Below are 16,694 nucleotides of genomic sequence, written 5' to 3' on the forward strand. Positions count from 1 at the left end.
GGAATGCTGTTCACTTAAAGAGATACTTTATGTGAACATGATCCTTCAAGCATGTGATCCTTACATTGAAGTATCCTCAAAGAATCCCGGTGATGTCAGTGATCCTTACTCTGGTAATGTCCTTATCTTAAAACTATTACATTTCCTTACTTTTTACCAAAGGATAAGGATCCTGTATCCTTCATCCTCTTCTCACAAACCATTTGAGTTATGATAGTTCAGGTATCTACAGCATATCGTCAAAGATCATCAAAAGCAACGCAGATCCTTGGGTCTAACCCCAGTTATCCTTGGGATTATCCCCAGTTTCCGCCAGCAGCGCACGATGATCCTGATATAGTTCACGTCTTTGGGACCAGTACCCACTTCCGGGGCTGACAACCTCATCGTACTGGCTATACCCAGGATCCTACGTATAATGGTAGACGTACCATACATCCGTTCATAAGGTTTCTAACGTTTTCACGTTAGCTAAGGTTTTGACATTTTCATGTCACTAAGTTTGGATAGTCGCCAGTAAGGGCCATACTCCAGTTTACATACGATCCTTTGGGCTTGTCCCCAGTTATCCTTTGGGCTTGTCCCCAGTGATCCTTTGGGATCATCCCCAGTGATCCTATGGGCTTGTCCCCAGTTATCCTTTGGGCTTGTCCCCAGTTACTAACTTATCTTTTATATTGGCTTAGTCCCAAGTTATATTCCATTTTTTCAGGTTTTCGAAGTTAAACAATTAAGGATCCTTAATCCTTGTTATCCGCTAAAATTTCACTTGTGGTTATCTTGATTAAAGGTTAGGATCCTAACTTGGATCCTCAGGTATGATCCTTGACTATTTTGATTATACTAAACAACCCTTACACTTTGACAACTAAACCTATGATCCTTGAAATTGATTGCTTCAAAAATTTTCAGTATCAGGATATTTGATCTAGGATCATATCCTAAATTTATTAAACATGGTTTGCTCAACTCTTGTTACTCTAACAAATATGTTTCTAAAAACAAACTGGAAAATAAGAAGATAAATAAAGGATAACAATACGAGATAAGCCAGAAAGATTAAAGTTATATTATTAACAAAAGGATCTTAAACCCTTTCAAAAAGTTGTCAAAATTGCCAACCCACATTTCTACCAGCAAAACGTGGCCCGTCCACATGGGTTGGCAAAGGGTGTCCATTGTCTATGCGGTCTTAGCAGGTGCAGGAAATTAAAGGCGGCAGGATCACAAAGGCTTCATCCCCCAAACAGAGGATCCCTCCACCTTTTGTAATCCTACCTATTGTCCAAAGGATCCATGATCCTTAACCCTAAAAACTATTGTTCAAGTTACAAACCATAAAATTGTTTCAAACATCACAACCACTACCAAACTCAAAAAATTGGGCTCCGGCCTAGTCTCAAAATATCCATCATTGCCCAATCCTGCAGCTCAAACCTTCGCTGCTCCATCACCACCAGCTTCTCCGCCATGATCCTTGTCAGCATCACCACCCTCCAGCATTGGGATATCCTCAGCTTCATCCTCATCCTCCAACTCTGCCAGCCTTGCCTTCCAACCTTCCACGTCCCATGTGCCTTTGTCAAAAGAGGGATCCTGAGCCTCTGCAGCCATTTGCAGCTGGATCTTATACATGGTTATCGCAGCAGAGACCTTAGCATGCTGGGTGATATCATGCTTCTCGTAGTCAAACATGATCAATGCTTTGACAGCTTCATCCTTGGTAGCCCGGAGCTCCTTCTCAAGATCGGCTATCTTGAGATCCTTCAGCACACCCATCTGTTGGAGGTCGGCAATTTGGCGATCCTGATCTTCAACGTGGTTAACATAAGTCTCTATTTCAGTAAGTTTCTGCAAAAACAACAAGATATGACGTCAGACACAGGTGATCCTCAAAAACCATCAGGATAACCAACAGGGGTAGTGATCCTAACCTCGTTGACAGAATCAAGAAACTGCTGGCGAATCAGGGGAAATCCTTGAAGATCCTCAGAAACCTTTCTCTTCTTTCCCTTACCCCTAATAGGAGCTTTAGGGGCAGAAGCAGAGGGACTAGCAGCAGGGGTCTTCTTTCTTGAAGACTTGACATTGGCAAGTTCATCAATCCCGAACTTGGAGGCAGACTTGGCAGACTTAGCAGGTTTCCCAGCGCCTACACAATCAAAACCAGATAAGTTCCCTTACTAACTAAACAGTCTTACATATAACTTACTTTTTAATAAGGATACTTACTTGACATAGTGGCAGATGCGGAGGATACTTCTTGTGAATCTTGGACGGTGACTTGAAAACTTCTGGTCTCAGGATCAAGCTTTTTGAAAGCTAAAACCCTCTCTCTTGCAGCAAGAGTTAACTTGAGATGAGCAACGGATATGGCTGCACAAAAGACAAAGAAAACATTAGTGATCCTCATCATGAGAGACAAGTCTGATAGTGATCCTTCCAGGACCCTCTATCCTACCATGAGTAGCCCACTCCTTGGGCAGATCTTCCCCGTTAGGGATGGCATCTCTCCTAACAAAGAAGAATCGTCGCTTCCAGTTGGTATCATTTTTTGTGACCTTAAAAACAGGGTGATCCTCTCCAGCTTTCCGTTTCAACAAGTACCGACAAGAACCAAACGTGGTAAGATCATATAGCTCGGCCAGCTCCGACATCCCTAAGTCAATCCCCTCTTGCTCAATGATCCTCTCAAGGGTACACAGAACCCTCCAGATCATCGGCATGGCTTGGATATAGGATATGCCGGTCAGAGAAAAGAAGGATTGGGTGAAGGCTGGAAAAGGATATGAATATCCTATGGTAAACGGAGTTGCAAGAAAGGCCACCCAGGCATCGGAAACGAAATCACTCAGAGCGGTGGAAGAAAAAGACTTGAAGGCAGTATCCGCCGGAAAACAGTGACGGATCCTATCAACATGAGCATCAGTGAAGCAGCACCTCTCCGTAGGAGAGTCTTTGACGATCCCCTGGCTTTTCAGAGGACTGCTCTTCTTGTGATCCTTGTGAGGGGAATTTCGGAGCAACATACTCTTGGCAGGGTAAAAGCAGAAAAACCGAGCAAGAGAGGAAAGAAAAGAAGAGAATACCTGATTGATCTTCGGTTGAGATTATAAAGGGAGTATATCTTGAACTTAAATGCAGATTGATCCTAACCCTATCTCCTATTTATAATCATGATTTGCAGGGATGTCACCTCAATGACGTAAAGGTTGCAACGGCTAGTTCGAGATTAACGGCTAGTTATCCGACTTGTTTGTTGCAGATAAGATCAAAACAAAATACAACTCGTTAATTTACAATAAACTCCTTATATTTTGGGGGCAATTGTTAGGGCTGGATTTTTACAATACATGATCCTCACATGTGATCCTAACCAGTGATCCTTGTTTCTTTGGCAGATAGTGATCCTCAGCAGACTTCTAGGATCAGGATCACGGACCATCATAGGATCCTCATGCTAACAGTTGCTTTCGTTGAATTTAATGTTGTTTTGCAGGGATGACTAGCAGGATCCCTCTTAGCATCATAATTAAAGGACACGTCTTCACAACTATGGCATGTGCTTAATCGGAGATGGACTTTGTGAAGGATATGGAAACTTGGCATGATTTAAGGGCGATAATTTAGGCTAGGTTTACTTTTATTTCTAAAGGGGTAATGAGCTGATTATTAGTCTTTTTACCTAAAATAGGTCACCTACACTTGTATATATAACACTCTTCCTCATTCGGAAGAACACACAACACAACTCTCACACGCTTAGACACTCGAAACTATAGTGATCCTTGTACTCAGCTCATTATCATCCAAAGTTGTAACTATTTTTCTTATATTGAAGTTTGGTGATCGGTAGTTGCCATCACCCCGAGGTTTTTTATGCCGGAGATCATACATTGATCAAGGGCTTTTTCCTCGTATAAATCATTGTGTCTTTGCATATTTCACATTGAAGTGATCCTTTACATTTTCTACAAACCAAGCATCATACCCCATTTACATAAAGTTTGGTTGCATTATCCTTGTGTGATTTTTGACCAAAACACCTATGATATAAGATATGAGCCCAGGACAGCTATCAAATCCCAAGCATTAGCCGACTTTGTGGCTGATTTCAGTAGTGATTTACAAAAAGAAGCTGAGTTAGAAGTCCAGCAGCTAGAAGAGACCAAGGATCCTTGGATACTCTATACTGATGGATCCTCAAACGTTAAAGGCACAGGGCTTGGTATACTACTAAAATCGCCACAGGGGGACATAATACCCCACTCCATAGCTTGTGAGTTCCAAACCACTAACAATGAGGCTGAATATGAAGCCTTGATTGCTGGTTTACAAATTGCTAAGCATATGGGGATCAGGTACCTTAAGGTACATGTAGATTCATTATTAATTACAAATCATTTTAATGGATCCTATACTGTCAAAGGTGAAAAGCTAACCAAATATTTAGAGATAGTCAAAGAATTGGCACTCTCTTTTGTTTCCTTTAGTTTGACACAGGTACCAAGGGAAGAAAATACAAAAGCTGATGCATTAGCTAATTTAGGATCATCTTTGAAGATCCCGGAGGATATAAGCATTCCCATTATCCATATCTTGGCTCCTGCCATCGAGGATCATGTGGCCATGGAAATAGGGGAGGATTCTGCAAATTTCCCTAGTGAGGATACTCAATCTTATCCAGGATCAGGATCATGGATCTCACCAATCATGAGATACTTACAACACGGAGAGATCCCTATGGGAGAAAATCCTAGGGCTTTCAAAATTAAGGTATCTCAGTTCACAATCTTAAATAATATGTTGTATAAGCAATCTCTTGCAGGACCATATTTAAGATGCATTGAGGATCCTAAAATCCAAGAAGTTTTAAAAGACTTCCATGAAGGAGATTGTGGAAACCACACTGGGGGCAGAGCATTGTTCTCAAGGATCCTAAGGACAGGATACTACTGGCCAACTATGAAAAGGGATGCTGTGGAGTATGCTAAAAAGTGTGATCCTTGTCAGAGACACAGCAATATCCTTCATCAGCCGGCTGAATTTCTACATCCTATATCCTCCTCTTGGCCATTTATGAGATGGGGGATGGATATAGTTGGTAAGCTCCCTAAGGCACCTGGTGGGAAAGTGTTCATGCTTGCTATGACTGATTACTTCTCCAAGTGGATAGAGGTTGAAGCTTTTGCCCAAGTCAGAGAAAAGGAAGTTATATCCTTCATTAAAAGAAATATTATAACTAGATTTGGTATTCCTTCTGAAATTATATGTGATAATGGTTCCCAATTTATTGGGGGCAGAACCACTAACTTTTGTGACAGCTGGGGGATTAAGATGATAACATCAACACCAGTCCACCCACAAGCTAATGGTCAAGCAGAATCATCCAACAAGATCATCATCAACAATTTGAAGAAGAAGCTTGGATACAAGAAAGGGAAATGGGCAGAAGAATTACCTTATGTGCTTTGGGCTGATAGGACAACCCCTAAGAATGCTACTGGTCAAACACCATTCTCTTTGGTATTTGGGGCAGAATCAGTAATCCCAACAGAAATGCTAGTTCCAACTGCTAGAACAAGTACCCGTGATCCTGAGGAAAATAATGAGAACCTGGCTCAAGACCTGGACACTATTGAGGAAATCAGGGATCTGGCTAGGATAAGGATGGCTAGTTATCAACAAAGAATGGCTGGTGCTTACAACAAAAATGTTAGGATCAGGAAATTTCAGATTGGTGATATGGTATTAAGGAAAGCATTTCAGAATACCACCAATCCTGCTGATGGAAAATTGGCACCAAAATGGGAAGGCCCTTATTTGATTGAAGCTGAAGCAGGAAAGGGGGCATATAGATTGCTGACCATGGAAGGTGATTTGTTACCAAGAGCTTGGAATGCTGTCCATTTGAAGAAATATTTCATGTGAGCAGGATCCTCCTGGCACGTATGATCCTTACGTTAGGGGTATCCTTGAAGGATCCTTAAAGCATCAATGATCCTTACTCTGGTAATGTCCTAATCTTGAACTATTTCATTTCCTTATTTTTTCATATAAGGATAAGGATCATGTGTCCTTTATCCATCTCTCACATGATTCTGAGTTTTGAAAGTTCAGGTATTCTTACCATAATGTTGATTATCTACAGAAGCAATCCAGATCCTTGGGTTTAACCCCAGTTATTTGGGCTTGACCCCAGTTCCGCCTGTAGCGCATGATGATCCTGGTATAGTTGAAGGCATTGGGACCAGTACTCGCTTTAGGGGCTGATAATTCCATTGTACTGGCTATACCCAGGATCCTACGTATAATGGTAGACGTACCATACATCCGCTCCTAAGGTTTCTAACGTTTTCACGTTAGCTGTGGTTTTGGCATTATCATGTCACTAAGTTTGGATAGTCTCCAGTTAGGGCCATACTCCAGTTTACATACGATCCTTGGGCTTGTCCCCAGTTATCCTTGGGCTTGTCCCCAGTTATCCTTGGGCTTGTCCCCAGTTGCTAACTCTTATCTTATATTGGGTTAGTCCCAAGTTGTGCTCTATTTCAGGTCCTTGAAGTTAAACAACTAAGGATCCTTGATCCTTATTTATCTCTAAGGTTTATCTCGTAATTATCCTGATTATAGTACTAAGGGTTAGGATCCTAACTTGGATCCTCAGGTATGATCCTTAATTGTTTTTAATTCTATTCATTTTTTCTTTGAGTAACCCTTGAAATTTGACAACTAATCTTGTAATCCTTAAAATGTATACTACCTTTTGGGATTTTTCAACTATAGGATATTTGATCAAGGATCATATCCTAAATGTTTTCAATCTGACTTATTTAAAACTGCTGATTTAATAAGTGTATACCAAAACAATTGAGAATCAAAGGAACTAAAAGGATAACAACACAAGATAAGCGACAAAAGATTACGATTTTATTTATTAACAAAAAGACTAACCCTTAAAGGTTGTCAAAATTACCTACCCCAAGCATCTACCAGCAATACGTGGCCCGTCCGCTGGGGTAGGTAAAGGGTGTCCATGATAATAGGTTTGAAGTTGTGCAGGAACATAAAGGCGGCCGGATCACAATGGTTTCATCCCCCAAACAGAGGATCCCTCCACCATTTGCAATCCTGCCTATTGTCTGAAGGATCCTTGATCCTTAAACCTAAAGCTATTGTTCAAAGAGTACAGACCATCAAATTGTTCAATAAAACAAACCACCATCAAACAAAAAAAATTGGGCTCCGGCTATGTCTAGAAGTTTCCTTCATCGCCCAATCCTGCAGCCTAGACCTTTGCTGCATCTCCACCTCTGGCTCCACTTGCTTCACCACCTTCACCCTTGCCTCCAGCCTCAATGGTCAGGATCTCTTCAGCCAGTTCAGCCAGCCTTGCCTTCCAGCCCTCCACATCCCAGGTGCTCTTGTCAAAAGCAGGATCCTGAGCTTCCAGGGCCATTTGCAGCTTGGTCTTGTACATTGCTATGGCGGCGGAGACCTTGGCATCTTCGGTGATCTCGTGCCTCTCATAGTCAAAGTTGATCAACACCTTGGCCATTTCATTTCTGGCGTTCTGGAGATCCTTCTGAAGATCAGCTATCTTGAGGTCCTTCAACACTGCAACCTGTTGAAGATCAGCAATCTTGCTATCCTGATCCTCAACATGGCCAACATAGGTCTCAATTTCAGCAAATTTCTGCAAAGAGGACAAGGGATAGGGTTAGAACCAAATGATCCTCATATCAGCATGATATAGGAACAGGGATAGTGATCCTTACCTCATTGAAGTAATCGAGGAATTGTTGGCGGATCAAGGGGAGACCTTGCAGATCCTCAGCTTCGGAGGCCTTTCTCTTCTTGCCTCCCTTTCCTTTGAGGGGTGCCTTGGGGATCGAAGTTGACGGGCTGGTAGGAGCTTTTCTCTTGGAGGATCTAACGGTGGTGAGATCGGTGACGCTGAACTTTGAAGCAGACTTGGTGGATTTTCCAGCACCTACACAACCAAAGCAAGATAAGTATCTTAATTTCACTTGTATTTCATTATTTATTTGAATTATTAAGCAAGGATACTTACTTGACATCGTGACAAAACCAGAGGATACTTCCTGAGAATCTTGGGTGGTACTCTTGAAAGTTCTTGTTTCAGGGTCAAGTCTCTTGAAGGCCGAGAGTCTCTCTTTAGCAGCAGGAGTCAATCTGAGATGTGAAACGGAGATAGCTGCACAACAAGAAAACAAAACAATATCAGTGATCCTCATATTATAAAGTTCTCTGGTGATCCTTCTCAGGATCCTCCATCCTACCATGGGTAGCCCACTTCTTGGGTAGATCCTTCCCATCAGGGATAGAATCTCTCCTGACAAAAAAGAAGCGCCGCTTCCAGTTGGTATCGTTTTTGGTAGCCTTGAAGATCGGATGCTCCTCCCCAGGCTTTCGTTTGAACAGATAACGATGGGAACCAAAGGTGGTAAGATCATACAGTTCTCCCAACTCAGCCATGCCTAAATCTATCCCCTCCTGCTCGATGATCCTTTCAAGGGTATATAAAACCCTCCAGATCATCGGCATGGCTAGGATGTAAGATATGCCGGTCAGGGAAAAGAAGGATTGGGTGAAAGCTGGAAAGGGATATGTGTAACCTATGGTGAAGGGGGTAACAGGAAACGCAACCCAGTTATCAGAAATGTGATCGCTGAGGGCGTTGGGATCAAAGGATTTGAACACCGTGTTCGCCGGGAAGCAGTAGCGGATCCTATCGATTTGTGGATCGGAGAAGCAACATCGTTCTTTTATGGAATCTTCAATGATTCCTTGGCTTTTTAGCGGGCTGTTCTTCGTGTGATCCTTGGAAGGGGAGTTTCGGAGCAACATTTTGGTAGAATAATTGAAAGGGGAGGAAAACAGAGCAAAGAAAGGAAGAAGATGAATACCTGTTTATCTTCGGAATGCAGTTATAAAGGGAGTAACTCTGGAATTTAAATGCAAACGATCATATCCATATCTCCTATTTATAATGATGATTCTGCAGGGGTGTCACTTCTGTGACGTCATAATGCAACGGATAGTTCGATATCAACGGCTATATATCCGTTGAGTTTGTTGCAGATAAGATCAAGAAAACATAACTCGTTAATTTTACATTTTACTCCTTATATTTTGGGGGCAATTGTTAGGGGAGGATTTTCTAACAATTAGTGATCCTTATTTGCTATCCTAATAAGTGATCCTTACTTCTGTGACAGATAGTGATCCTCAGAAGAGCTTCAGGATCAGGATCAGGATCATGGATCACCCTAAGGATCCTCACACTAACGATTGGCTGTTTGTGTTTCGTATTGTTTTGCAGGAGTATTGAGCTTGACTTGGTCTTGGCAACGTTACTATGGAATATTCCACGGGTATTTCGCACACATTTGAATAGAAATGGACGTTGTGGAGAACGTGGGAGCATGGCACAAAAGTCGGACAATTAGTTAGCTTAGTTAGCTTTCATTTTTAAAGGGGTGACGAGCTAAATTTTAGAACACTTAGACATTTTCGGTTACACACACACTCTCGTGCAATTGCAGTCTCAAAGCTCTCAACAAACACTTCACAATTCTCACACTTTTACACGATTAACCATAGTGATCCTTGTACTTAGCTCGTCACTATCCGAAGTTGTAAACTTTTATTGATTTATTTGAGCTTGGTGATCGGTAGTTTCCATCACCCGAGGTTTTTTATGCCGGAGATCATTCATTGATCAAGGGCTTTTTCCTCGTATAAATCCTTGTGTCATTTGTGCAATTTACATCGAAGTGATCCTTATTATTGTTCTTCATTTCAAGCATCATTCCCCGTGACTAGGAGTTTGGTTGCATTATCCTTGTGTGATTTTTGACCAAAACAATTGTGCTTTCGGTTTCATCTCAAACTGAGATCCATCCACCAAAAGCACAATAAGTTCATACTTATATTTACATAACAGTTAAAGGTTTCGTCTCAAACCGAAACCCATCCACCTCCAACTGTTATATTGTTCAAAACAGATTATGCTAACTGATGACCAAGGGCTTCATCCTGAAACCCAGGACCCATCCACCTTTGGTCATCATATTGTCTGAGTGCAGGAAAGTAAATTGTTTTAAAGACAAGGAAAGTAAATTATTCAAAGGACCACAACCATCAAATCTAAAAAAAAGGGGGCTCCGACCTAGGCATCAACATCCATCATCGCCCACTCAAATGCCCTCACACAACGGCATCTTCTCCAGCTTTCTTCGTCTTCTCAGCCCTGGCATCCTGCGCAGCATCCTGACCAGCATCCGTCCCAGAATCCTTCTCCTCTCCAGCCTTGTCCGCCACCTCTGCTGACTTAGAGGATTCAGCAGCATCAGTAGGATATGGCACAGCCTTGCCTCTGAGCTCCTTCAGTTTAGCTACCCAGGATTCAACCGGCTAAGCGGGGCACTCAAGGCCTGTCTCCTTGGCCTCATTAGCCATCTTGATACGGGCTTCTAGCAGAGAGACAACGGCGGAAGCTTTGATCCCTTCCCAAAAAGAGATCATAGCCTGTTCGTGCTCCATTTGGACGGTAGCCAGCTTGACCTCAGCATCCTGGGTGACTTTCTTCAGTTTGTCCTCATAATGCCAAGTCTTGGCTTCGGCAATAACACCTTGGTCAGCAATGGTAGTCTCGAGCTGTTTGATCCTGGCCTCGTGGAGTGCAGCAGTACCACAGGCGTCGCTATAAAGGTGGAGCAGATGCTGGAGGCCCTGTAAGTTAAAATTCAAATATAAGTCAATATTCACTAACCTAAATATCTTGTCAGGATATTCTATCAGGATATTATGCAGGATATAGTGCCAGGATATTACCTTGTTAAGGAAGGATGTCATCGGTTCCAAGGAGTCGGTAAAGCTGAGATCTGCATAGGAGAACCCTTCGGAGCCTGGGTCACTAACTTCAGAGCCCTTCCTCTTTTTTGCGGTGGAATCACGAGCCCTCGTAGTGGGCTTGGGAGGCGGAAGCAGTTTTGAGCTGGTAGAAGCAGGAGCCTCTTTCTTGACAATCGGTGGGGTAGGATAACTGTCAAGCTCTTCAAGATCGAGGAGGATAGGAACTTTGCTGGAATCTGCATACAAGGAGTAAAATTCTCTCCTAAATATTTCAAATAAAAACATGTATGCAGGATATCGAGCAGGAACCTTACCAGACATGTTCGCACTAGAAAGTGGACTCGGAGATGGTGGGGACGGATTGAAACTTCTTTCAGCTTCTGGGAGAAGTCTGATGGTGTTGATTCTCTTTTATGAGTCGGCTAAGGGGGGTGCAAGTTTCCTGAAGTCAGCTGTGTACAAGAAGACAAAAAAAAATCAATGCAAGATATAAAGCAGGATACAAGACAGGATCATCCTAAAGCCCTAAATCCTACCCTTTCTCAACCACTGCGCTGGATATTTCGTTCCACCAGGGATTGAGTCCCTTTTTACAAAGAAGAACTTGGACTTCCATTCCTCCTCGTTCCTGATGGCACGAAGTATCAGTGGGTCGCCGGAGGTAGAATAGAACAAAAATCGGCAAGAACCATGGCATCTAAGCCGATATGCTAAGGGGAGGTCTTGAATGGAAAGGTCAGGGATATGGTTGTTCTTGATTTGGTCAAGAACAAGCAGGACTCGCCATAGCATTGGCATTGTGTGACTGAAACAGATTTTTGTGGTATCGAAGAATTCGGTGATGAAGTCGGGAAACGGAAATTGTAACCCTAAGGTAAAAGGAAAAGCGTTAAAGCATATCCACTCATCAGAAACCATTTCTGATCGGATTTCCCGATCAAATGGCCGGAACACCGTCCCTTTCGGGAAGATGCCGGAAGTTTTAAGGGCTGATAAATGTGCACTATCAAAAGGGCATATTTCCTTCTCCGGATCTTAGAGAATATTTTGGTGAATGAACGAGGGAGCAGAGTCACGGGAGCTTGATCTTGTCTGTCTCGCCATATCTTCGCCGGAATAGTATGGAGGAAAGAAATGAGAAGAGAAAGAGAGAGAGAGAGAGAGAAGATTTTACCTTTTTTCTTCTTGATGACGATTAAATGGGGATAAACATGAGAAGATATAGGGGAGTAATGAGTAGAGATAGGCTGCACGGTTACAAGTGGTCACATCAGGTCTTATCTCTTAATTACCTTAGTTATCGCGAAAAATGTAACCGTTAGGACTCAGGATCCTTAACGGTAACATTTTTGGGGATAATTGTTATGGGTGAAATTCTAAGCCTATATCTTGGTCAATATTTTGAGTTATATCCTGATTATATGATATGTGTTCATACCCCGGGTTACGCGTTCAGGATATTGGTAACATCCTGAATGGTATCCTGAGGATCACTAACGGGTTATGTGCAGGAATAGGAGTCCAAGCTTACAACGTTTATGAGGACCTTTTCTCCAGAAGACTCGCTCTAAGTTGTTCGAAGAGGGACGTTGAACCCGCTTTACTTGGTCTCCAACGGCTAATAAAGAATATTCGAAGGCATCCCATACTTATAGGAGATGTTGTTTTCGTTTACTAGCTATAAATAGATGATAGATCAGATCGAATAGGACACAACACGAACACTCACTGCTCTCTCACTTTCCTTTCTCGCAACTTTCACTTTCACAACAAACATTGTAACACTTAGCGATCTGATCAATATCCTGCACTGTATCCTGACGTTTAAGCAAGAAGAAGAACAAGGCAGCTGCGATTGTCAGCTCCCGAGGTTTTGTGCCGGCGATCTAGATTGATCAAGGGCTTTCCTCGTATATCCCGTGTCACTTTTTACCTTTTTTGCTCATTGTTTGATAGTAGATACAGCTCAATATCCTGAGCCGTATCCTGAAACTGTTTTTGCAAACCACTTAGTTAACACATTTTTGAACACATTCTCTTAGCACACTACCTCACTTAACTAATTTGATCACTAAATTGCTTCGGTAATTTTTGACCAAAACAACATGTACAAATGGTATGTTAAACTAAGGAATGATACAATAGATCATGTTACGAATAGGGTATAAGCAAGCACCATTAATCTAAGTTTATGCCAAAGAGCAAAAGGTTAGATTTAGCGGGTATTGGCAGCCTCACTCTTGGCCCTCGATTGTCCATGCGGAAGAGTGCTTTTGGGTCATAGTCGAAGGGCAATCGATGTTTAAATCACCTAAGTTTGGATGCTTCCTATGTCATCACACATGTTAATGTTCTTGCAAAACATTAGCGATCTCAATTTCCTTTCATAATACATCTTATTTACATCTCAACTCATTTTTACAAGCTACATACCATATTTTTCATACAAATACATCTTATACATTTTATACAAATTAACTGCATGAATTTACACCAACTTTTGTTGACGATTTTCAAACTTACATGTATTTCAGGTAATTAATGGAATGCTTTGCGGTCCTTTGCTTCAAGAAGTTACGTGTCTTCACTCCATGCCACTTTTGTAAGGTTTATCATCATATCCCGCCTCTTTGCGGCGGGATGAGGAATAAATCCTTGATCCTTTGAATTTGAATATGTTGTAAACTTTAAAACTTGTTGTCTTTTGAAGTGATGTACACACTTTATTTAACTCATGTTTGAAACTTGAAACTTATGAATGGCATTGGAGTTTATTTTAATCATATAGAATTTTTTCTAATTCGTATGCAATGAGAATTAATCACGATCACACCTCGTGCTTCCGCCTCTGAGAGGGTGTGACAGATTGGTATCGGAGCCTCGATTGTAGTGAAATAGGATTCTTTCTCGAGTCTAGTCTACAATCTGTCACACCCCGATATTTCAACCATAACCCGGTGGGTCCGGTGGGGAGTATCGTGACGTAAGTTAATATCATCATAGTCAATATACACAAAATAGCACAGCAGAAGTCCTAGAATATAAATTATTATTACAAACCGAAATGTTCAAAGTTCAAATTAAATATACCATAGCATTCTTAGTTTGGTGAGACTGGGAGGAGAACCAAACCATAAAACAAAGAGCTTTACACGTCCCTTAGGTTCATTGACTTGCACAAGTGAGACCAAGAGGATATCTAGTTTAACTTAGTGTTTCCTGAGCCAGTCGTATCCCTAGATTCTGGTTGCCAGTCATTTATCAAATTCTAAGGGTTGTAAGTCTACTAGTAGAATTCCTTACCTAGGTAATTGCCTACCTTCATCTGATAGCTCCTCTAGTTTAGTCGTGTCCAAGTTTTCCCCACCATTTTCTTTCACATTCTTTGTTACAACTTACGTAGTTGTTAGAAAAAAAATCAAACCATTCTAGTTAAAAATAGGCTAGGAGCCAATAGAGGCTCCCTATTGAAAGTTTGCATTCAGTGTCTACAGATTCGATAACCAGTCTTGCCTACTTGCTACAATGCGACTGATTAATTTGTCGATTGTATGTGATTAAGTTTGGTAATGCCTTTCTAAAATTGTTTTTATTATAATATATATGTTTTCACACATCTCACACACACATGGACACACACGAACACACACATATTATATATATCTAGGAACAGGATCAGGAGAGAACGCCTCAAAGTGTGAGAACGGTGAGAACGATTCTCAGCCACAAGATCTTAGTGGTTTGTGGCTAAGATTGATGCGGTGACATTTTTGTAAATAATATGGGCATTGAAACTACCAGTAGGGGTAAAATAGATATACTCAAAGTGTAAATAATATGTACACATGCTAATCACATGCCATTTTCCCCCATCATATTTAAACAACAATAACTTTTTTATACTTGATTATTTTTCCAAAAAAATTACACCATAAAACTTAGTATTTTTTTTTATCTTTCCAACGAGTATGCTATTGATATACTTTTCGAAAAAAAAAAATTAACTGGGTTTTATGGCGTTTTTCTGAACTGGGTGTTTTATGCCGTTTTAGACTATGTATTTTCATGGCGTTTTTCTGAAGTAGGTGTTTTTATGGCGTTGTAACTTGGTATTTTCATGGCGTCTTTCTGAACTGAGTGTTTTATGGCGTTTTCAACTGAGTTTAATAGCGTTTTTCTGAACTGGGTGTTTTACACTAGTTTTTTTTTTGAGCTGTTGTAAATTATAGCTCAAAAAATAGCTTTTGAGTGTTTTATGGCGTTAAAAAATGATTTTTTTGAGCTGTGGTAAATTATAGCTCAAAAAATAGCTTTTGAATGCTTTATGGCGTTTTAACTGGGTATTTTCAGTGTTTTATGGCTTCAAAAATGGTTTTTTTTGAGCTGTTGTAAAATATAGCTCAAAAAATAGCTTTTGAGTGTTTTATGGCGTTAAAAGAATGGTTTTTTTGAGCTGTTGTAAATTGTAGCTCAAAAAAAAAAAGCTTTTAAGTGTTTTATGGGTTCAAAAAAATGGTTTTTTTGAGCTGTTGTAAATTATTGCTTAAAAAATAGCTTTTGAGTGTTTTATGGCGTTCAAAAAAATGTTTTTTTTTGAGATGTTGTAAATTATAGCTCAAAAATAGCTTTTAAGTGTTTTATGGCGTTTTAACTGGGTATTTTTCATGGTGTTTTTTCTGAATTGGGTGTTTTTATTGCGTTTTATTTGAACACTCGGTTCATGTGAGTGGGGTTTTTGACAATATTACCCCTTAGTGTAATTTAACATCAGTGCCACATGTCACCACCAAAATTGTTCTCACCGTTCTCACTTTTCACCGTTCTCTCTAAATCCTGACCATATGTATATATATATATATATATATATATATATATATATATATATATATATATATATATATATATATACTAGCCATTTACCCGCGCGATGCGGCGGGAGTGGCGAGTTACAATAAGATACTCGTTTACCGTTAGCTTATCAGTCGTCTCGTGATATATTGTATAGTACTTAAGTTAGTTTTCTTATTCGTGATATGTTGGCACTGGTTTTGTGTTAGTTTATAGATTCTTTGGTGATATACTTTTGTACATGGAACAGATATGAAGTGAAGAACTAATGCTCTCGAACTTCTGTGTAGAGATGAAATCTGGTTCACGTTTTTTAAGGGAAAGATTTACTCGGCTAAGCTTTAAATTGATACCCGATTTATAAATGATGTCCAGATTTCGGTTCTGCATTTTCAATACTATCGGGTTTCGGGTCGAGTCAGTTATGTGTATTTGCTCACCCCTATTACTAATAAGACTTACACATCTTAATTACCTTAATGCGATAAAACATATGATTTTCCTTCAGATTTCATCTTAATTGTAATTTATTGAATTAATTCAAATGGTATAATATCAACTTTATAAATTAAAGAGCTTATCCTGACCGGTCCATCATTTTAAGTTCTTTTATGCTTAGTATAAATGATAATAAATCCGGACAAAGTTCATTTATTTTTTGAAGTAATATAATTGATTTATTTATAGTATATATGATCACTTAACTTTATTTATTTCTAGTACATACGATTACTGAACATTATTATATGAAATTAAGTGTATCATCTCGATTGCGGTAGTTTTATCACTATCATTATGTTCATATGGAAAAAAGTTGGCTTGTGTTTCTATATGTATATTATATAAACTTCGGTTGCTCTTAGAATTGATGATCAATGCAGACTAACACAGAAGATCTGATTGTTAGTGTCACACTCCCAAAATCCACATGCGGAGTACCACCGCTTGAGGGCGTGACTGACCAG

This window comes from Helianthus annuus, chromosome 2 (genome assembly GCF_002127325.2).
Source record: "Helianthus annuus cultivar XRQ/B chromosome 2, HanXRQr2.0-SUNRISE, whole genome shotgun sequence".
NCBI classification, from domain to species: domain Eukaryota; kingdom Viridiplantae; phylum Streptophyta; class Magnoliopsida; order Asterales; family Asteraceae; genus Helianthus; species Helianthus annuus.